Source organism: Thamnophis sirtalis, unplaced genomic scaffold, assembly GCF_051295495.1.
Source record: "Thamnophis sirtalis isolate CommonGarterSnake01/CBP01778 unplaced genomic scaffold, rThaSir2_p1.2 scaffold_6, whole genome shotgun sequence".
In the NCBI taxonomy this organism is placed as follows: domain Eukaryota; kingdom Metazoa; phylum Chordata; class Lepidosauria; order Squamata; family Natricidae; genus Thamnophis; species Thamnophis sirtalis.
Window position 1 is genome coordinate 1350778 of NW_028261386.1, and position 23551 is coordinate 1374328.

Here is a 23551-nt window from a genome sequence, read left to right on the forward strand (position 1 = left end):
AAATAAGCCCTCCCCGAAAATATTATGACATAGCAGCAGCCATAAGGTGACCACATTCGCTGCCTCCTGCACATCAAAAATAATAAGACCTCCCCGAAAATAAGGCCAAGTGCTTATTTCAGGGATCAAAAGAATATAAGGCCCCCCGAAATAAGCATTTGGCCTTATTTTCGGGGAAACATGATAGGTCTTATTGCTATTGATACTGTAGGTAAACTCTGCCCACTGCCAGGAGTTCAATCCTGACCAGGTCAAGGTTGTCTCAGCCTTCCATCCTTCCCAGGCTGATAAAATGAGGACCCAGATTATTGGGGGCAATAGGCTAACACTGTAAACTGCTTAGATTGGCCTGTAAAGCATAGTGAAATGGTATACAAGTCTAAATATTATTGCAGGGAAACTCTGCCCATTGTCAGGAGTTCAATCCTGACCGGCTCAAGATTGAGTCAGCCTTCCATCCTTCCGAGGTGGGTAAAATGAGGACCCAGATTGTCGGGGGAAATAGGCTGACTCTGTAAACTGCTTAGAGAGGGCTGCAAAGCCCTGTGAAGCGGTGTATAAGTCTAAGTGCTATTGCAGATTAACTCTGCCCACTGTCAGGAGTTCCATCCTGACCTGCTCAAGGTTGACTCCATCTTCCGTCCTTTCCGAAATCAGTGAAATGTTGGGGGGCATATGCTGACTCTGCAAAACTGCTTAAAGAGGGCTGTAAAGCACTGTGAAGCGGTATATAAGTCTCCACAGTCACCATAATTCGGGTGCTTGCGAACTCACTTGTATTTGTGATGCTTGCAACACCCCACAAACATGTGATCTCCATTGGCATCTCTCCCAGCCGGCTTTTGACAAGCAAAGTCAATGGGAGAAGCCGAATTTGCTTCATAACCACGTGAATCACTTAACAATAACAACGATTCGCTTAACAAATGTGGCCCGAAAGGTTATAAAATCAGACTCGGCTCATGTTAACAACTGCCTTGCTTAGCGATGGACATTCTGGTTCCAATTGTGGTCATAAGTCAAAGATTACGTCAGACCTTTAGTAGCATACATACCTTGTACAATGCAATATTGTTGTCAGTACAAAAGTAAGCAGAGATTAAATATTTGGAGGAGAAACATGGAGGGAAGAACACAATTGGAAGGGACCTTGGAGGTCTTCTACTTCAACCCCCTGCTCAAGCAGGAGACCCTATACCATGTTAGACGAATGGTTGTCCAATCTCTTCTTGAAAACCTCCAGTGATGGAGCATTCACAACCTCTGGAGGCAAGTCGTTCCACTGATAAATTGTTCTCATTGTCAGGAAATTTCTCCTCAGTTCTAAGTTGCTTCTCTCCTTGATTAGTTTCCACCCATTGCTTCTTGTTCTACCCTCAGCTGCCTTGGAGAATAGCTTGACTCCCTCTTCTTTGGGGCAGACCCTGAGATATTGGAAGACTGCTATCCTGTCTCCCCTGGTCCTTCTTTTCATTAAACTAGACACACCCAGTTCCTGCAACCGTTCCTCGTATGTTTAATATGTATACAATTCATTTTTCTAACTCTCGGGAATCTTTTCCTTAGTTCTAAGTTGCTTCTCTCCTTGATTAGTTTCCACCCATTGCTCCTTGTCCTGCCTTCAAGGTGCTTTGGAGAATAGCTTGACTCCCTCTTTTTTGGGGCAACCCCTGAGATACTGGACGACTGCTCCCCTAGTGCTGCTGTCATACATTGCAATCTGTACATGGTTGATTTCTTGTAGATGTTTCATTACCCAACTAGGTAACATCATCAGTCCTGTCAGTGTTAGTGGGAGTGATCTTGGTGCCTTGACTCGGCTGATATTTCCTGTTAGGTTGTTTGTCTATGGAGATTCTAGGTCATGCAGGTCGTGGCTGTCTCAAAGGTGCTTTTTCAAGAGGCAACTGGGCTGTCTGGTTTTTCTTTGAAGACCTTTCGCTTCTCCTCCAAGAAGCTTCTTCAGCTTTGACTGGATGGTGGGGAATGGAAGGATTGAAACTCCTTGCAGACAGCTGGTCATTTGCATCCATTTAGAGCAGGGATTCCCAACCTTTTCTATAAAACGCTACCCCTAGAACGCTTCTGATATATTTTCGCACCCCTTACCAAAGTAAATAATTACACATATGTAATTATGCATATATACTATAATTTTGAAACTTCTAAACCCACATTTTTGCACGCCCTGGACTATCGTCTCACACCCCCAGGGGCTGCGAGCACCCCCAGTTGAGAACCCCTGTTTTAGAGGGTTGTTGAGGCCACTTGGAGGTTTATCTGTGTCCTCAGGGTCACCTGAGTGGTGCTCCTGGTTCCTGTAGCCTATAGCAATAGCAATAGCAGTTAGACTTATATACCGCTTCATAGGGCTTTCAGCCCTCTCTAAGCGGTTTACAGAGTCAGCATATCGCCCCCACAGTCTGGGTCCTCATTTCACCCACCTCGGAAGGATGGAAGGCTGAGTCAACCCTGAGCCGGTGAGATTTGAACCGCTGAACTGCAGATAACAGTCAGTTGAAGTGGCCTGCAGTACTGCACCCTAACCACTGCGCCACCTCGGCTCTTGCAATTCTTTCCTCTGGAAATCCAATCCTACTCCCACAACCATTCAAAGGCTGTTCATCCTGAATTGCATAGCTAAAAGTCTGTCGAGATTCTCAGTCATCCAAGCCACAGTTGTCCCAAAGGTGCTTTTTCTGAAGGCAATTGGACTTTCTTGTTTTTTCTTTTGAAGACGTTTCACTTCTCAGCCAAGAAGCTTCTTCACCTCTATCTGGATGGTAGGGAATGGAAGAATTTATATTCCTTGCAGACAGAACTGGTCATTTGCATCCTTTTAGAGAGTCGTTAAAGTCATCTGGGGGTTAATATAATCAGGACAGAGATAAACTTCCAAGTGGCCTCAATGACCCTCTAAAAGGATGCAAATTACCAGTTGTCTACATCACCCGCCATCGAGTCAGAGCTGAAGAATCTTCTTGGATGAGAAGTGAAATGTCTTCGAAGGAAAAAAAAAAACCAAGAAAGTCCAGTTGCCTCTTTAAAAAGTTGCCTCTTGGGTGTTAGCTTGTTTATCTGAGTAGATAGTTTCTTGATTGGGATGCATTTATTTCTTGATAGTTGATGTGGTTACAATCTTGTTAATCTCTACTTATCTGGGCGTTGATTGCTGGTGAAATGACAGCGTAAGCCACCAATATATAAAAAGAGAGCCAACCCCACTCCCTGGTAACCCTGATGACGTTACCTTGTTGGGCCATGAAACATCTGCAAGGAAACAACCAAGCTCAGAGGGCACCAAGGACAGCTTTTGAGAATGCCAGACTTGGGTTTGACCCCGTATATGAACAAGTCACCTTAAAAAAAACAAAACCCTGTTTATTGTTAGTGTTTGGCTTGGCTGTTGCAGCTTTCTTTTTGTGATGCTGGTCAAGTCACAGGGTTAATCTTGGCCAATCAAGAACATTTAGTTGAATAAACATTGTAAAGTCACTTGGGGCGAAAGAAGGCAATTGAGGTTGCCTCCGGACGAGACCAAGGCAACGCTTGTCCGAAGGGATGATGAAAAAAAAAAAACCAACAACAAGGGGAAGGGAGATTTATTGGCCTGGGTTGACAAAGGTTACGGGTGGGTTTGGGCTTGGTTCTAATCTATTTAAATACCTGCAATTTTAAGCTGGCTCAGAGACTCTGGAGCAGAAAGCAAACTTTAGAAGCATAACGAAGGCAAACGACGGATTGCAAAAATGCCCGAGCTGCTCTTAAAAAATAAAAGTAAAAAAAAAATAACCCAGCTAGGTTGGCACCTATGGGCACAAGGCATCGCTTGGGTTTTACATCCCCCTGACATCCCGAAGCCAACGGAGAGCAAGGCCCAATTGGGTAGTTGGGGTTGCCAAGGCTTCCCTATCATTTTGAACATTGCCATAATTGCACGGGTGTGTTTTTAGCTCTTGCATGTTACAGAGGGGCCTATATTTCAGCAGTGAGAAAAACAATGTCTGGAGTTCCCGAAAAACTGCTTGCGTAAATTGCTCTTTGTTGTCGGAGGATTTTTTTTCTCTTTTTTTTTTTAGAGTGGGTGTTCAGTCTGCAACCCCTTAGTTATCGCCCCTGGATTTTTCACGTTCCACAGTCTGTAATTCTTAGCCCTTCAAAGACGGCTGTTAGTTTAATTTCCATTTCTACTCAAAAATTAGGATTAGCGCCACTTTACAAAGCCTTAGTGAGACCACACTTGGAATGCTGCATCCAGTTTTGGTCACCGCAATGGAAAAAAGATGTGGAGACTCTAGAAAGAGTGCAGAGAAGAGCAACGAAGAGGATGAGGGGACTGGAGGCTGAAATATACAAAGAACGGTTGCAGGATGTCTAGTTTAATGAAAAGAAGGACTAGGGAAGACATGATAGCAGTCTTCCAATATCTCAGGGGTTGCCACAAAGAAGAGGGAGTCAAGCTATTCTCCAAGGCACCTGAAGGCAGGATAAGATGCAGTGGGTGGAAACTAATCAAGAAGAGAAGCAACTTAGAACTGAGGAGGAATTTCCTGACAGTGAGAACAATTAATCAGTGGAACAAATTGCCTCTAGAAGTTGTGAATGCCCCAACACTGGAAGTCTTTAAGAAGAGACTGGACACTCGTCTGAAATGGTATAGGATCTCCTGCTCAGGCAAGATGTAAGACTAGATGACCCCCAAGGTCCCTTCCAATTATGTTATTCTATCGATCTAAAAAATTAATGTGTTTACTCTTCTGTATCCCTCTCCTTTCTTCCCTTCCCTCCCCCCTCTCTCTTACACACAAGTACACAAATATGTACATCCCAAACTCACCAGCCCTTCTTTCTTTTCAAAGCTAGCAGGTTACGGTGAGTCAACAGCTCTCCTTTAGCAAAAAGTAGTTTTCCAAATGACATAGAATTGTGGGGTCTCCGGTACTCTCTGAGCTTGGTGGGTTTCTTGCAGACGTTTTATGACCCAACCAAATAACGTCATTATTGGTAGAAGGTAGGTGGGGTGCATTAGGCCTTTCCCTACACAACTCCACACCCTAACCCTAACCATGGTTTAAGGGGGGCAGACTTCAACTCCCAGACTCCCCCAGCCAGTCTGCTTTAAGAGGAGTGGACTTCCACCCCCAGAATCCCCCAGCCAGCATGCTTTAAGAGGGGAGGACTTCCACCCCCAGAATCCCCCAGCCAGCATGCTTTAAAATGGGTGGAATTCCACTCCCAGAATTCCCCAGCCAGCATGCTTTAAGAGGGATGGACTTCCACTCCCAGAATTCTCTAGCCAGCATTTTTTAAGAGGGGAGGACTTCCACCCCCAGAATCCCCCAGCCAGCATGCTTTAAAATGGGTGGAATTCCACTCCCAGAATTCCCCAGCCAGCAATGCTTTAAGAGGGATGGACTTCCACTCCCAGAATTCTCTAGCCAGCATTTTTTAAGAGGGGTGGACTTCCACTCCCAGAATCCCCCAACCAGCATGCTTTAAGAGGGGAGGACTTCCACTCCCAGAATCCCCCAACCAGCAGGCTTTAAGAGGGGTGGACTTCCACTCCCAGAATTCTCTAGCCAGCATTCTTTAAGAGGGGTGGACTTCCACTCCCAGAATCCCCCAGCCAGCATGCTTTAAGAGGGGAGGACTTCCACTCCCAGAATCCCCCAGCCAGCAGGCTTTAAGAGGGGTGGACTTCCACTCCCAGAATTCTCTAGCCAGCATTCTTTAAGAGGGGTGGACTTCCACTCCCAGAATCCCCTAGGCAGCATCCTTTAAGTGGGATGGACTTCAACTCCGAGAATTGCCCAGCAAGAATTCACTCCAAGCCCTCCAAGCCAGGATGGTCAGGATGCCACCTGAAAACACCTTGAAAACTTTATTTTATATCAGGAAAAGTCTAGAGAAATGCAGCTAGAGCAGGGGTGTCAAACTGGATTTCTTTGAGGGCCAGATCAGCATTGTAGTTCTCCTGCGTGAGCCAGGCAGGGAGCAGGTGGAGGGCTGGGAGACGGAACTGACACCTTGTGTACCACCCTGCTGGCTAAAACAGGACACGGGGCTCCCACACATGCCGGCCATGCCCCATTTTGGCCAACAAAGTGCTGCAAGAGGCCGTCCAGTCCGAAAACGGGCCGCATGGGGGCTGCATGCATGCCCCTCCCTTATGCCCCTGAATCCCTCACTGATATTTTCATGCTTTTATTTATTTATTCCTCTATACTGTATATTTGAGATAGGGGAGGCAATGCAGTCCCTCCCCCCCCCCCCGATACATATACCCATTAGCCTCGCCAGCAAATCAATCTCCCCAACCCTGCTTTGGTGCCGCGCGTCCGTTAGTCCATCTCTTCTTCCCTGGGGTGTCATCTTTCTTGTAATTGACATGGGAATAAAACTTTAAATAGCGGTTTCTCGATGTACTCCGGCTTGTGTTACTCAATCGGTCTGTGATTACCCAAGTGTCCATTTTCACTGACGGTTAACGGAAAAGGTGATTCTAAAAAAGGCAGGGCTGTTTGGGCCGAGGCCCGTCTTCGGTAACGTCGAAAAAAGCTGGACGGTTTCAAAATAACATTTCCTGAATTCTCGATAGCTGATGCACTGGTGGTGTTTTTTCCCCTGAATTAAAAAGGAAGCACTTACACCTGAAAATATCAGATGCGGGTCTGAGCTGACAGCATCCGTAAATTCCATCCCTTGGACTGAGTTGCGCAATGTGCCATCGGAAGCCAACTGTTCTAGAGTGAATATAATAGCAATAGCACTTAGGATAGAATGGAACAGAATTGTTTATTGGCCAAGTGTGATTGGACACACAAGGCATTTGTCTTTGGTGCAGATGCTCTCAGTGTGCATAAACAGACAAGATAAATTCGTCAAGAATCCTAAGGTGCAACACTTAATGATAGTCACAGGATACAAATATACCCAATACATTTTCCTCCTCCTGTTTTCCCCACTACAGCAATTGTGTGAGTTGCGTTGGCTGAGAGAGAAGGACTGGCCCAAAGTCACCCTACTGGCTTTCATGCCTAAGGCAGAACTAGAATTCACCCTCTCCTGGTGATTGGCCCAAAGTCAGCCAACCAGCTTTTGTGCCTAAGGTGGGACTAGAACTCTCCATCTCCTGGTGATTGGCCCAAGGTCACCCAACTGGCTTTCATGCCTAAGGCAGAACTAGAATTCACCCTCTCCTGGTGATTGGCCCAAAGTCAGCCAACCAGCTTTTGTGCCTAAGGTGGGACTAGAACTCTCCATCTCCTGGTGATTGGCCCAAGGTCACCCAACTGGCTTTCATGCCTAAGGCAGAACTAGAATTCACCCTCTCCTGGTGATTGGCCCAAAGTCAGCCAACCAGCTTTCATGCCTGAGGTGGGACTAGAACTGTCTGTCTCCTGGTGATTGGTCCAAAGTCACCCAACCAGCTTTCACTCCTAAGGTGGGAATAGAACTCTCCATCTCCTGGTGATTGGTCAAAAGTCATCCAGCTGGCTCTCTTGCCTAAGGCATGACTAGAACTCACCGTCTCCTGGTGATTAATCCCACTCACCCAGCTGGCTTTCATGCCTAAGGCGGGACTAGAACTCACAATCTCCTGCTTTCTAGCCTGGTGCTTTAACAACTATCTCAAACTAGTTTCCTTTCCCGTAAACCTGATCCTTCCAACACTCTCTGTCTTTATTCAATCTAATCGGTAAATGTGTATATAAAAAATTGTGCCTCCAAAAAGGAAAAAAAAGACAGCCATGATTTCAAAGGCGGCTTTATGTTCTGTGGGTGTCTTCTGCCGTGTAAAATCATTTGGATTCTGAAGTGTAGATGAATTTGTAAAGGTTTTTTTTTTTTTCTTTTTTTGGTAAACTGACTCTCCATCCCTGTGTTATCAGAGGCTGACATTTCTAGAGCAGTTTACAAATCAGGCAGAGGGATGGAATTCCACACCGGCTACCTTTGTCACTTCTGTGCTACTCGGGTTTGTTTATGGACACAGGATGTCTCTTTTCCTTGCAGGGCTGGCGAGTTGTGCCACCTTTGATGCATGTGTGTGTGAACACATGCATGCGCGCGCGCACGCACACACACACACACACACACACACACACACACCCTTCAACATAATGAAATCAGAGAGAGGCCAAATTAAAAAGAAAAAAAAGAAAGGGAATGGGGAAGTAAAGAAGAAAGATATCCCTGGGTAGGAAAAGGGCTGTTTTCCAGCTCTGGAAAGAGGGGACGTGTCTTGGCCTTCCTGCACAATAGCAATAGCAATAGCAGTTAGACTTATATACCGCTTCATAGGGCTTTCAGCCCTCTCTAAGCGGTTTACAGAGTCAGCATTTTGCCCCCACAGTCTGGGTCCTCATTTCACCCACCTCGGAAGGATGGAAGGCTGAGTCAACCTTGAGCCGGTGAGATTTGAACCGCCGAACTGCAGATAGCAGTCAGCCGAAGTGGCCTGCAGTGCTGCACTCTACCCACTGCGCCACCTCGGCACAAGGGGGTACATAAATGATAACATATTTATGTGAAGTAATAAAGTTTTCCTGTGGGGTTTTGGGACCCCAATATATGAGGGGGTAGATGGCAGATCCCAATTTAAGAGGAGGGGGAAGATGGCAGAGACCTGGTAAACCTCGTCCTTCTGGAAATTCTAGGGGGGAAAGATGGCCTGCCCTGCAGCCATCTTTTCCATTGGGTCTTTGGCCTGCCACACTTTCTATTACTCTTTTATGCCTTTTTCTATTGTGTGAAAATGGGAGGTGGGGATTGTATGGAGTTAAATGATAGGTAGCCATAACAACATTCTTTCTAGAAAGCCAAGGTCATCCTTTGTCTCTGCCCCTGACTGGAACTGGATGGGTGGAAGCTGCCAGCATGGGAGTGGGAGATTGGACCATGGGATGGACTTGTGGGTGTGGGGCCAAGATCTCGAACTTTTAACTGGGTGGGGAAAATCGGGAAGATTTTCACATTCAGGTTTTCCCAGATGTGCCAACATGGCTCTCTTCATAAATTGGAACTTTGCCTTGGACTCTGATTTACTTTCGGATGCTATTTGGAACCCTGTCACAGAGGTTGGTTCCCAGTTGGGAATAGAACCAAATCAATTTGATGTAGTGATTAAGGTGATGGCGACAGGAGACTGTGAGTTCTAGTTCCGCCTTAGGGTTAAGGAGGAGGAGGAGGAGGAGAAGACTGGGGACCTTGGTGGTCTCTGAGCTTGGTTCTTTTCTTGTAGATGTTTCATGACACAACTAGGTAACATTATCAGTGCTCAGAGGAGGAAGGAGTTGGAGGAGCAGAATTGTGGGGTCCTTGGTGCTCTCTGATTCCAGGTTGTTTTCTTGCAGACGTTTCATGACCCAAACCAGGTAATACCATCAGTGCAGCACTGCAGGGAGGACTGATGAGGTTACCTAATTTGGCTCATGAAACATCTGTAAGAAAGCAAACCAATATCAGGCCAGGAAGCCATCTTTTGCATTGGGGCTTCAGACCCGCCATATTTAATGCTGTGGGGAAATGGGAGGAGGGATTATATAGAGTATGGGAGATATATATGTGTGTGTGTGTGTGTGTGTGTGTGTGTGTGTGTGTGTATGTGTGTATGTGTATGTGTATGTATGTATGGAAGATATCTATATAACTGCTAACTGCTCCAATCGGCTCGTCACAAGAGTCCATCACGACAGAAACCCAATATTTTTACTGTTGCCTTTGTTATATTTGTGTTTTATTCGTGCTGTTTTATTTGTCCCTTTATTTATTTATCAGCACAAATAAAAAAAAAAACACACACACACATATATATATTCAAAATAACATTCCTTTCTCAGAGAGTCAAGGACGTCTTGCCCTGCAGCTGTGGTGGTGTGACTGGGAGGCATCTCCCAGCATAAGAGCCAAGGTGGCGCAGTGGTTAAATGCAGCACTGCAGGCTACTGCTAGATCAGCAGGTCAGCGGTTCAAATCTCACCGGCTCAGGGTTGACTCAGCCTTCCATCCTTCCGAGGTGGGTAAAATGAGGACCCAGATTGTTGGGGGCAATATGCTGACTCTCTGTAAACCGCTTAGAGAGGCCTGAAAGGCCTATGAAGCGGTATATAAGTCTACTGCTATTGCTATATTGCTATCTCCAGTTGGGACGGTGCCTGATTGGGCCATAGGATGGACCTGTGGGTGCTGGGCAGGGATTTGGACTTTCGTTTGGGTGGGGAAAACCTGGAAACTTTCAGATTTGGGATTTCCCCAGTTGTGCCAACATGCCATCTCTCATAAAATGGAACTTTGAGGAACCTCAAGCCTCTGAGTCTTCTTTCTTTGGGGGTCTTACTTGGAACCCCTGAGAGAGCCACAAGGGCCCCTCAAATTAAAAAGAAAGCGAAAAACAACCAAACTCAAAGGCCAGATTCAATGGAACACCAGGTCTTTCTCAGCCATCAATTTTTATGTCTGTTTCTCTGAAAAGTACGATTAAGATCCTCCGAGAGAGAAAAAAAAAACCCTAAGCAGTCCCAAAATAGCCATATGCAGGGATAAAAAGGATGAAAAGAAATTCCTTTTGATCTTGAAAGGCATTCACACCATTTAATGCAGTATCTCGGGAAACATCGCAGGGCTTCAGAAAACGTCCCTGCCTTGTTAAAATATTAGTCTTCTTTCCTGGAAATGTGGAATTGTTGGATGGTCAGCAGAGTTCAACCATCATTACTGCCTTCTAACCGGAGCAGGAAGCTGTGAGGAGCCGGGCTCTCAGCACCGAAATCAGTGTGATTTTCCCCCCCAAACCCTGGGAAGAATCAGAAGCTGAAATGAGCTCAGATGCTTTCAAGACCTTCTCACCTACAAGTGTTCAGATTAGTAGAGGGTAATTTAAGATGATGTAATTTAACTGTATGATTAATACTAACAGTCTGTTAACACATATTGTGGATTTAAAATACTAAGGATTAGAAATGGTGGGGGCTTTGAGACAAATTCCCATGGTGGATTGAATGTTGTTAATAATTGGCATTATTAGTAATCCCACACATTTGGAATATTGAAGCTATGGTGGAATAATGAGTGGTTTTTAAAATGTTGAATAGAAAATAGAATAACAGAGTTGGAAGGGACCTTGGAGATCTTCTAGTCTAACCCCCTGCCTAGGCAGGAAACCCTATACCATTTCAGACAAATGGTTTTCCAACACTTAGTAAGGGATAACAAATACACGGGTGCAAATAAATGCTATTTGTGTTTAAATGAATTAATGGGAAAATGAAAAAGGAATATGAAATGAGACTAGCATTGTTGGAGTTGGAAGAGTAGAACTCCACATACTACTTGTATAATGATGATGATGATGATGATGATGATGATGATGATGATGATGATGATGATGATGATGATTAAAAAAGACTTGGCCCAGTCAATGCATTATCCATAAATATGTATGTTTATATTGGAAAAAAATATTTTTTTAAAAAAGGGTCGTGGGATTTCCCATCCTCCATCCTCACAACCCAAGTTGTTCATCTAATACCGAAAAGAGTTTGACGTGGACAGAACCCAATCGGATCTTGGGAGATCAACGGCCAACAGCAGTGCCTTCTGCGCAGGGGTGGGTTTCTCGCCCCGTTCCAACCGGTTCGGTTGGAACAGGGCCAGCGGCGTCCTCATGCACGCGCGCAGTGCACGCATGCGTACTAGCGCCTGTGCGATGCTCCAGCTGCTCCTGGAGGATCGCGCAGGCGTGTATGCGTTCTGCGCATGCGTGGAAACGCAGAACTCATCAAAACCGGGTAAGAAAGGCAGGCGGGCGGGTGGATCCTTCGGCGTTCCCGGAAGTTACTTACTTCCGGGTTCGCCGACCAACCGGTTCGTGGGAACCACCGCGAACCGCCTGAAACCCACCCCTGCTTCTGCGGTACTTTGCAAAGACCTTTGGAGGCTGAGGAAAATATTGATTTGGTTCTGGAAAATTTCCTTTACTTCAACTGCTCCCAGATGCGGAACAGCAGCCCAGGCATCAAGGAACCGGTCCAAAAGAAATACCAAATTGGTCACACCAGGGATGCTGTTTGGAATCCGAAGGCTTGGCCGGCTTGTTTGCTGTTAAGCAAGAGTTCTTCCAAATTCTGAAAATGGAGCCACTTTGGTCTAGTGCAGGGATCCCCCAACTTCTAGGACGGGGACTGGCATCGGGCACTTTTGCATTGTAAGAATTTCCTCACAACATTGCATTGCATTGGCATCCTTCAGTCTCAAAAGACGATGGTATCGTGCTCTGGAAAGAAGTCAAAGCTGGAGTGTCCTCTCCAGAGCATGAAAAGAGCCGAGGTGGCACAGTGGTTAGGGTGCAGTACTGCAGGCCACTTCAGCTGACTGTTATCTGCAGTTCAGCGGTTCTAATCTCACCGGCTCAAGGTTGACTCAGCCTTCCATCCTTCCGAGGTGAGTGAAATGAGGACCCAGACTGTGGGGGCGATATGCTGACTTTGTGTAAACCGCTTAGAGAGGGCTGAAAGCCCTATGAAGCGGTATATAAGTCTAACTGCTATTGCTATTGCTATGAGGCCTGGGTGGATTGATATGGAGGATGGACTGTTAGCCAAGCAGCAGATTTCCCCCCCTCCACATTGCTGAAATAGTCCGATTGAACGGCAGAGCCGATACGACTGATTTCATCTACGTCACAGCAGTTACCAGAACGTGGTTGTACACAGTCACGAATTGCATCCGGGACTCTGGCTCCGGATTTTGCCTGGAGGTTGACTCCTGAAGCCTTTTCCAGTAGTGGATGTAGCCACAAGGCAGTGGAGGTTTGTAATCAGTTTCCCTTCTCCTAGAAGATTGTTCTGCTTAATTGTTCTAGCTGTCAAGATATTTCTCCTTAATTCTAAGTTGCTTCTCTCCTTGATTAGTTTCCATCTGTTGCTTCTTGTCCTGCCTTCAGGTGCCTTGGAGAATAGCTTGACTCCCTCTTCTTTGTGGCAACCCCTGAGATATTGGAAGACTGCTATCCTGTCTCCCCTAGTCCTTCTTTCCATTAAACTAGACATGCCCAGTTCCTGCAACCGTTCTTCATAAGTTTTAGTCTCCAGTCCCCTAATCCTCTTTGTTGCTCTTCTCTGCACTCTTTCCAGAGTCTCCGCATCTTTTCTACATCATGGCGACCAAAACTGAATGCAGGATTCCAAGTGTGGCCTTACCAAGGCCTTGTAAAGTGTATTAACACTACCAGTGGCATTTTTTGTGTGTGCATCACTTGATAATAGCGTTGTTTTAAATGGTCTAATATGCTGTCCTGGATCACGATGCAATAGGGCAGCCTATGCTTTTAACCACAAATAAATAACCATCCGTTGAAGACACATCTTATCGGTCCTTCTGGTTCTTGATCTCCAACTGGGCAGGTCTTCAAACAGAAGAGGCCTTTAGAAAAATGTCTGCTGTGAAGTTTCGACATGTGGCTGCCCAAGCTGTTCCCTTTGAAAATAATTACAAGAGTGGTCAGATTCCTGCTCCTTCACCACCAGGGCCATTATCTGATGAGAAGACGCAGCTGCTTCATCGCCCCCTTTCATATGTCCTCAGCAGATAGTGGTTACTAAAATAACCCTCATCAGATAGGGTTCTTCCAGGATCTGCTTGGCTCCAGCCTCAACACTTGGGTTCACCTGACCAGACAGAGAAGGGGCTGCTGGCCAGGACAAACAATTAATTAGCATAATTCATCAAGTCTGTTTGCGGCCGCTTAAAAGACGAGCCCTTGGTAACAGAGATAAGAGAGGAGGCTGCTCTAAACTCCCACCACTTCACCCTTTGGCCTTCGGAGAAATTGCAAAAAGGGCAATCATTTCCTAAAAGTGTCCGTGCTGATTGGTGGAAACCAAACCTTCTACTCAAGTCTATGTGGACCTGTGTCACATTTCCTTTCCAACTTTGTCGTCCCCCCCTTATGTTTAGCTACTCCTAAACCACTGATCCTCAAACTATGGCCCGTGGGCCGGAGACGGTTCACCAATGCAAAATATTCAGCCCGCAGAGTGCTGGCATTCAGCCCCGCCCCTCGCCCCGCCCCTCACCATTGGCCTTATCTTCCAGCGAGCATCCACTCCAGCTGCGCTTCTGGTTAGCTATTTCACCGGTTGAGCTGCCCTTTTGATCCCACCGCGGCCGCCGAAGGAAAGGCCGAAGGGTGCAGGGGAGGGTCAGCTGACCAAGGGCAGTGCAGCCACATGATCCAGGGCCAATGGGTGAGTAGGGGAGGAGCAAGTACAGCAAGGACAAAGAAAAAAATGGACTGCTAAAATGGCCACTCTCACCCAGTCACATGACCACCTACCCATGGCCACCCAGCAGTCCCCCCCCCAACAGTCTGAGAGTCTGTGAATCGGCCCCCTGTTTAAAAAGTTTGAGGACCCCTGTCATAGACCATCGAATCAAATGGCTGGAAGGGACCTTGGAGGACTTCTGGTCCAACCCTCTGCTGTGGGCATGAAACCTTATGCCATCCTGGTCAAAGAGTTGTCCAGTCTCTTCTTGAAAGCCTCTAGTGATGGAGCACCCACAACTCCAGGAGGCAAACCATTCCATTTGTTCTGACCCAGGCTGCCTTAGAAAGCACGAAGCCGAGTCTTTGTCCTGGCAAAACCCCTTTTATTGACACGACTGTGGATTCCTTTCATTCACAGTCCGCAAGGCTTGGCAAACAGTCTTTCCGAGGAATGTTTATCCACACGCACCTTATCTCGCTTGGAGAGCTGCCAGATAAGTAATTTCCTAACGCAGGGCAAGGCAAAACTTGGCACAGAGTCTCTTATAGCCACAAACAGAACTTTCCTCTCTTGAAACGACCGAAGGAATGAATTGTTTCCTGCAAAAGCCCCCTCCCCATTCGCTCCCCTTCTGTTCCCTATGGGAGGGGGTCAATCACCTCCAAGGTGTGGCTTTACTCCCACGTGGATCCTGCTTTCTTAGATGTTCTTGTCTTCTGGCAGCTCTGTGCATGCGCACACTGGAACGGGCTCCAGCTGTTCCTCTGCCTTGCTGCTATCTAACTCCCTCTCTGCCTCTGACGCAGAGCCCTCGTCCGAGCCTTCCTCAAACCCCAGGACTGGCCCATTTTCCTCCCCAACCTCTTCACTCTCCAATACTGCTGCCAGCTCCACTGGCCATAACACCATTGATTAATAAGACCTGTTATTACAGCGGTCCCCAATCTTTCTGGCTGTGTGGAGCGTGGCAGCAGTGGAGAGAAGAGGATGGTTTTGCGTGCATGCACACCATTTGTGCAGATGGAGCTTTGCACACTCACCTGTTGGCTTGCATAGTCCGGTTCCCAATGGGCCACGGACCGAGAGGCTTGTCCTTGCCTTATCACCCTAGTTACTCTTCTCTGCGCTCTTTCTGCCTTTTTTTTTTTTGCCCCGTGGTGGCCAGAACTGGACTCAGTACTCCACATGTGTGGCTCGCTTGTGTGGCTCGAGAGGGCCAGCACTTCTGCTTGTGTGATCTGCTTTTATTTTAACAACGAATTCAGCCCCAGCCTGTTGAATCTGTTTGGCTGCTCCGAGGAATTTCATCCCAGCAATGTAGCCCGTTTGACCTCGCTTCCGATCTCCCCCACAAAGCATCCGTGTAAACATATAGGGAATAAAAATCCCTGTTGCATTATTGCTCTCCAAACATAACCTCACAGTTTTAACAACAAATGCAGAGCGATGTCATAAATAAATACACTGCTAGGTGCATTGGCCCGCAGGATGAGCAGAAATGGGGACGGGCTTTGCATAAACGTTGAAAAAAGCCACTAATGGGTTTCTTACATTGGTGGTTCGTGCCATGAGTGGCAAAGAACCCTACACTGGTAAGGCCACACGTGGCATATTGTGTCCAGTTGTGGTCACCATGGTGCAAAAAAGATGTCGACACTCTAGAAAGCGTGCAAAGAGCGTCAAAGATGATAAAGGGGCTGGAGGCCAAAACATATTTAAAAAAAAAATGATGGCAGGAACTGGTTATGCCTAGTCCAGTGTTTCTCAACCTTGGCAACTTGAAGATGTCCGGATTTCAACTCCCAGAATTCCCCAGCCAGCGAATGCTGGCTGGGGAATTCTGGGAGTTGAAGTCCGGACATCTTCAAGTTGCCAAGGTTGAGAAACACTGGACTAGTTGGACCAGGGGTGACATGATAGCAGTTTTCCAACATTTGAAAAGGGGATCAGTGTATTCTCCAAAGCACCTGAGGGGCAGGTAAGAAGCAATGGATGGAAGCTCATCAAAGAGAGATCCAACCTGGAGTTGAGGAGAAATTTCTTGACAGCTAGAACAATTCATCAGTGGATTGACTTCTCTCCAGAAGTTGTGGCTGTTACATCACTGGAGGTGTCAAGAAGAGACTGGACAGCCATTTAGAATAGATTAGAGCTAGAAGGGACCTTGGAGGTCTTCTAGTTGAACCCCCTGCTCAAGCAGGAGACTCTATACCAGTGATGGCTAACCTTTATCTCCTCGTGTGCCAAAAATGCATGCACAGGCACAACAACGCCTGTGTGCGTGCCCACACCCATAATGCAATGCACCCCACTCCCACGCATGCATGCACGACCCTCTCAGTCCCCACACATGAGCACATGATCCCCCCCATGCATGCACACATGTCTCTCTCACGTGTGGCAGAAACCCAAAAATCATCTGGCCATCAGGAGGCACGCACATGTATGCACGGTGGGACTGAGCTGGGCGATGGCTCGTGTGCCTGGAGAGGGCTCCGCCTGCCACCTTTGTGGCACCTTTGCCATAGGTTCACCATCATGGCTCTCTACCATTTGAGACAAGTGGCTGTCCAGTTTCTTCTTAAAAACCTCCAGTATTGGGGCACCCACAACTTCTGGAGGCAAGCTGTTCCACCGGTTCATTGACCTCACTGTTAGGAATTGTCTCCTTAATTCCAGGTTGCTTCCCTCCTTGATTAGTTTCCATCCGTTGCTTCTTGTCCTGCCTTCTGGCGCTTCATAAAATAGGTTGGCCTCCTCTTCTTTGTGTCACTCTCTCAAATATTGCAATATCGCGAGGTGGTGCAGTGGTTAAATGCAGCACTGCAGGCTACTTCAGCTGATTGCAGTTCTGCAGTTTGGCTGTTCAAATCTCACTGGCTCAGGGTTGACTCAGCCTTCCATCCCCCCGAGGTGGGTAAAATGAGGACCCGGATTGTTGTTGGGGGCGATATGCTGACTCTGTAAACCGCTTAGAGAGGGCTAAAAGCCCTATGAAGAGGTATATAAGTCTAACTGCTATTGCTATTGCTACTGCTAATATTGCATTTGTCCAGAATGGCATTAGGGTCTCCTGCTTGAGCGGTGGGTTGGACTAGAAGACCTCCAAGGTCCTTTCCAACTCCGTTACTCTGTACTGTTTGTGATATTTTCCCTTGAGGTCGGTACCAAAAGGCCCACATCGCTTGTGTAAAAGGAAGGAAGGAAGGAAGGAAAAGGAAGGAAGGAAGGAAGGAAGGAAGGAAAGAAAGAAAGAAAGAAAGAAAGAAAGAAAGAAAGAAAGAAAGAAAGAAAGTTTGTGCAGTCTCTTGCCATGACACCCAGACCAAAGCGGAGGATGAGAGCGCATATGGTATCGGAATTATCCCGTCCTTGGCTCACTTCATCCGGTGTTTGTTGCTCAGTAGTTGAGGATCGGTTCATTTAAGACATGAAGGCTTATCTTCAATTCCTCCCAGGAGTTCACTTACTCTGGAGATGAATAGGAAGGAGGACCACGGCTGCCTGGCTTCATTCCAACCTACACATTTATAATGCATGGTTGGAGAACCGCCTGCGTGTGTGTGTGTGTGTGCGCACACCGTTGGTAGATACACATAAAAGCCCCTTTCATGCCTTTATACGCCGTACACATGGACTCTGGACCAGCGGGCCCTCCCTCTACACATGTTCACCATGTGTTCTCCGAAGGCCTCCTAGCAGGAAGCGAGAGGACCACATTTTATGGTGAAGAGCCTTTCAGTGGTCTTCAGTTGGCCCACCAGCCAACCGCCTGGTCCTTTGATCTAGGGGATGTCAAGAGGGTGGGCTGGAAAGCATTGAAAGCCAACAAATTCAGGGGCTGTAAGGGTGGTTGGCTCTCAAATTAAGAACTCCATGAATGGCTTGTACACGGCTCGTTTTCTTCCAGAACTCGGGAGTCTAGAGGGACGGGCTGGTTTTGATCCGTGCTGCTCCGCAGGATTTCACCGCAGAGAGCGATAAAGAATTCTGCAGGGTTTTTTTTCCCCCTCCAGCTCCCGAAGAACAGAAGATTTGAGCAACCTGCAAATTTCCACCTTATCCTTTAAGATTTAGATTAGGGCTGTCCAACCTTGGCACCTTCGAGACTTGTGGACTTCAACTCCCAGAATTCATGTCTGGCTGGGGAATTCTGGGAGATGAAGCCCCCCTCACATCTTAACGTAGCCAAGGGTGAGGAAAGCTGCACTGATCGAATCTTTTACGGAGCAGTGGCGAAATTGTGGTCGCCAGAATTGTGGCATCCCTGGAGGATGTTAAGCTTGGCAGTTTATTTATTTATTCCATTTTGACACTGCCCATCTTCTCTATAAGGTGACTCTGAGCGGGTGTTTGCCCAGCCGTTTTATTGATACTGATTTATTTTATTTGTTATTTTTATTTTATTTTATTTGTTAAATTTCTAGGCCGCCCAATCCCGGAGGACTCGTTGGGCTACCCTGTGAAGTAAAAAAGGGTCACATATTGTTCTCCACCTTCAATTATTTGTAATATCTATCGGTCTGTCTATTTATCTATCCGGCTACATTCTGCCTCTAAGAACATGTTTCTCCACTTCTCCTTTGGGGAAATAGTCTATCTTGCTTCTTTTTAACATTAAGACTAAAGAATATATTAATCTGGGGAGGGGTGTGTGCAGTGGTGGGTTTCAATTTTTTTTAGAACCTCTTCTGTAGGTGTGGCCTGCTTTGTGGGAGTGGCTTGCTGGCCATGTGACCGGGTGGGAGTGGCTTGCCAGCCATGTGACCGGGTGGGAGTGGCTTGCCAGTCATGTGACTGGGTGGGCGTGGCCAACTTGTAAAATGTGGTGAAACTCACTTAGCAACGCTCTTGCTTAGCAACCAAAATGTTGGCTCAGGAACTCTGCCATTTGAAGCACACAAGTCTTAAAGCTGTCAAGTTACAAGACCTTTGCACCCCAAACCCTTTAGGAAAAAAAAAACCAGGGGTGTTAAGAGCCGAGGTGGCGCAGTGGTTAAATGCAGCACTGCAGGCTACTTCAGCTGACTGCAGTTCAGCTGTTCAAATCTCACCGGCTCAGGGTTGACTCAGCCTTCCATCCTTCCGAGGTGGGTAAAATGAGGACCCGGATTGTTGTTGGGGGCAATATGCTGACTCTGTAAACCGCTTAGAGAGGGCTGAAAGCCCTATGAAGCGGTATATAAGTCTTAACTGCTATTGCTATTGCTATTCACACTTGACATCTTTAAGACTTGTGGACTTCAACTCCCAGAATTCCTCCTCCAGTCATGTTGGCTCAGGAACTCTGGCACTGAAGTGTGCAAGTCTTAAAGTTGTCAAGTTACAAGACCCTTGCACCCCTAACTCTTTAGAAAAAAAAACCCAGGGGTTTAAGATTTGTGGACTTCAACTCCCAGAATTCCTCCTCTCACTCTTCATCTTGATGATGGGGAGGGAGCTGGAACCCGTTCTAAACGGCACAGTAGATTTGTGGAACCTCTTCTATAGAAGAGGTTAGAACTGGCAGGAACCCACCCCTGGGTGTGTGTCTTCCTACAAAACTTACCTGGATCTTCCAATACTTTGGCATTGGTTGCTATGAAAACCCATTCATCTTGGATTGGGTTAACTTTAAAATGTTTCATTGTTGCTTCTTTAGACTTTTCCTTGAGTTAAGTCATTTAGATCTGAGCTACTTGAAGTGGTACACATGTAGACTGGGTGAAACCAGCTTAATAGCAGTGACTGGGAGAGGGATCTTGGAGCCTTAGTGGACAACCAGCTAAATAGGAGCTGGCTGTGTCCGGTGGCAGCCAAAAAAGCCAATGCAATCCTAAATTGCATTAACAGAGGGATACAATCAAGATCAAGGGAGGTACTAACACCACTCTATAAAGCCTTAGTAAAACCTAACCTAGAGTACTGCATCCAGTATTATCAAAAAGATGTTGAGACTCTCGAAAGAGTATACAGAAGAGCAACCAGGATGATGAGGGGACTGGAGGCTAAAACAGACAATGAACGGTTACAGGAACTGGGCCTGGCTAGTCTACGGAAGAGAAGGACCAGGGGAGACAGGATAGCATCTTCCAATATTTGAGGGGCTGCCACAGAGAGGAGAGGGGGTCAAGCTATTTTCCAAAGCACCCGAAGGCCGGACAAGGAACAATGGATGGAAACTGACTGGAAATAGGATAAATTTTCTGACAGTGAGAGCCATCAACCGATGGAACAGAAGTTCACTTCAGAAGTTGTGCCTTGGACTAGATGACCTACAAGGTCCCTTCCAACTCTGTTAATCTGTAAATCTGGTTTTGTCTGTCCATAAAGGGGTAGGAAGGGACGCAGTGGTTCAGTTGATAAGACCCTGAGCTTGTTGATCAGAAGATTTGCAGTTTGGCAGTTCGAATCCCTAGTGCCATGTAACAGAGTGAGCTCCCGTTACTTGTCCCAGCTTCTGCCAACCTAGCAGTTTGAAAGCAGGTAAAAAAATGCAAGTAGAAATATAGGAACCACCTTTGGTGGGAAGGTAACAGCATTTGTGTGCCTTCGGTGTTGAATCATGCTGGCCACATGACTATGGAGACGTCTTTGGACAGTGCTGGCTCTTCTGCTTTGAAATGGAGATGAGCACCACCCCCTAGAGTCGGGAACGACTAGAACTTATGTGCGAGGGGAACCTTTAGCAGTAGCAATAGCAATAGCAGTTAGACTTATATACCGCTTCATAGGGCTTTCAGCCCTCTCTAAGCGGTTTACAGAGTCGGCATATTGCCCCCACAATCCGGGTCCTCATTTTACCCACCTCGGAAGGATGGAAGGCTGAGTCAACCCTGAGCCGGTGAGATTTGAACCGCCGAGCTGCAGAACTAGCAGTCAGCTGAAGTGGCTGCAGTACTGCACCCTAACCACTGTGCCACCTTGGCTCTTTACCTTTAAAGGAGTGGGAATGGGTTGCTTAAAAAAGCTTCATCTCTGAGATATATTAGAGATTGTTAAATAAACAAAATTTTCTTGGTTTTGATAAGAAAACTATTGCAGGAAAGAATTAGCCAGTTTAGTCTCTTAAAGTATCCTTTCTGCCAGATTGGAGGATAGGTGATGTTTTATTACTCGATAAACCTGATTCCTTGTCATTCCTAGACTGTGTAGCCCAGGCGGGATATTTTTTGAAGCCACAAAAAAAGCAGAAATCATCAAAGAGAATATTTGTAGCTCAGGGCTGAACTGTGGGGTCCTGGGTGCTCTCTAAACTTGGTGGTTTTCTTGCAGACGTTTCATTACCAAACTAGCTAGCGTCATCAATGCACTGATGTTACCTACTTTGGTCATGAAACATCTGCAAGAAAACCGCCGAGCTCAGAGAGTATCAAAGACCCCAGAAACATAAATCATGGATGAAGCTTTAAATTAAGAGTTTGAACCTTCAAGCCAAGGGAAAATTCGTTGCCTGGGATTAAGCTGTAAGTCACGGATGAGGAAGCTGTGGTCGTTAGGATGATCCCAGACTGCATCTGATATAATTCCCAACCATTTCCGCTACTAAAATGGGAATTAAGCTTAAGATCGTCTGAGTCACAGCTTCCTTCTCCTTTCTGTAAATATGACTCTTTCATTTCACATGTAAACCTTCTAATCTGCATGGATAAAATGTCCTGCAGACGCATCATGATAAACGCAAAACTCTTTGATAATAAAAACCCCACCACCCCCTTGGTCTTAATAAGCACGAAGCTGCTTAAAGCACAGAGAACGTATCTTATTGATGGGGCAACCCAAGCGTAGTAATCATGTTCAATATTGATTATTTCTTCCAGTGTATTTCTTACAGATTTGGAGGACTTTTTCTGCATGCCGATACTTATCCATTAGGGTGTAGACCAGTAGTCATTGACTTACAACAGTTTGTTTAGTGACCGTTCACAGTTACAATGGCACTGAAAAAAAAGTGTCTAAAGACTGCAGGGATTCACTTGACAACCGCGGGAAGAAAGGTCATAAAATGGGACAAGCACTCACTTAACAAAATATTTCACTTAGCAATTTAAATATTGGGCTCAGTTGTGGTCGTAAGTCAAGGACTACTTGTATTTCTACACATCTGGGGGTCCTTCTCTGTATTCTAATGCTTGTCTATTAGGGAGTGTGTTTCTGTGGCGTTCATCACCTGCACCCACTATTAAAAAACAGGTTCTGTTCTGATCTGTTAATAGGATCTCTCGCCCTTCTCCAAGGCAATCTCAGTCTTGGGTCTTTCTTGCCACAAAGCCCCTGTTTCTCTCTCAAGTCCAATATGTTTCCCATTTAAATGCTTAGAGAGTTTTAGGAGGGAGGGATGGATGGATGGATGGGTGGATGGATGGATGGATAGATGATAGGAAGGTTGGTTGGTTGGTTGGTTGGTTGGTTGGTTGGTTGGTTGGTTGGATGGATGATAGGAAGGTTGGTAGGATGGATGGATGGAGGGAGGGAGGGATGGATGATGGATGAATGATGGATGGATGGATGGATGGATGGATGGATGGATGGATGGATGATGGATGGATGGATAGATAGATGGATGGATGATAGGAAGGTTGGTAGGATGGATGGATGGATGGATGGATGGATGGATGGATGGATGGATAGGTAGGTAGGTAGGTAGGTAGGTAGGTAGGTAGGTAGGTAGGTAGGTAGGTAGGTTAGGGTGGATAGATAGATGATAGATAGATAGATAGATAGATAGATAGATAGATAGATAGATAGATAGATAGATAGATAGATAGATAGATAGAAAGGTTGGTAGGATGGATGGATGGGGAGAGAGAAAGGGAGAGAGAGCGAGAGAGAAGTAGGTGAGAGGATTGGTCGGATGGATGGATTGGATGGTTATGATGCATGTGATTACGATGCACTGGTTAGAGTACAGTATTGCAGACTAATTCTGCCAACTGCTAGCAGTTCGATCTTGACCAACTCAAGGTTGATTCAGCTTTCCGTCATTCTGAGGTCAGTAAAATGAGGACCAGATGGTTGGGGGCAAGAGGCTGACTCTGTAAACTGCTTGGAGGGAGATGTAAAGCACTGTGAAGCAGTATACAAGTCTAAGGGCTATTGCAAATTGCTGTGTGTATGTGTGTATACACGCACGTGCACACACACACAGACACTATATATTCATAATTTCTTTGTGGCATGGCATGGCTTTGGAGAGATTTAGGAGGAATGTATTACACACACACACAAAATCCCCCCCCCCCCGGTGTATCCATAATTCCTTTGATGGTGTGGCCTGGCTTCAGAGCCTGTAGAATTGAGGCGCT

At 46.4% G+C, this 23551-nt stretch overlaps 1 protein-coding gene across 7 annotated transcripts in view; it reads left to right on the forward strand.

Moving 5' to 3' along the window:
• BCAS3 (BCAS3 microtubule associated cell migration factor) overlaps positions 1-23551 on the forward strand; it is a 686211-nt gene that overhangs the window by 197010 nt on the left and 465650 nt on the right. The window lies entirely within an intron of this gene.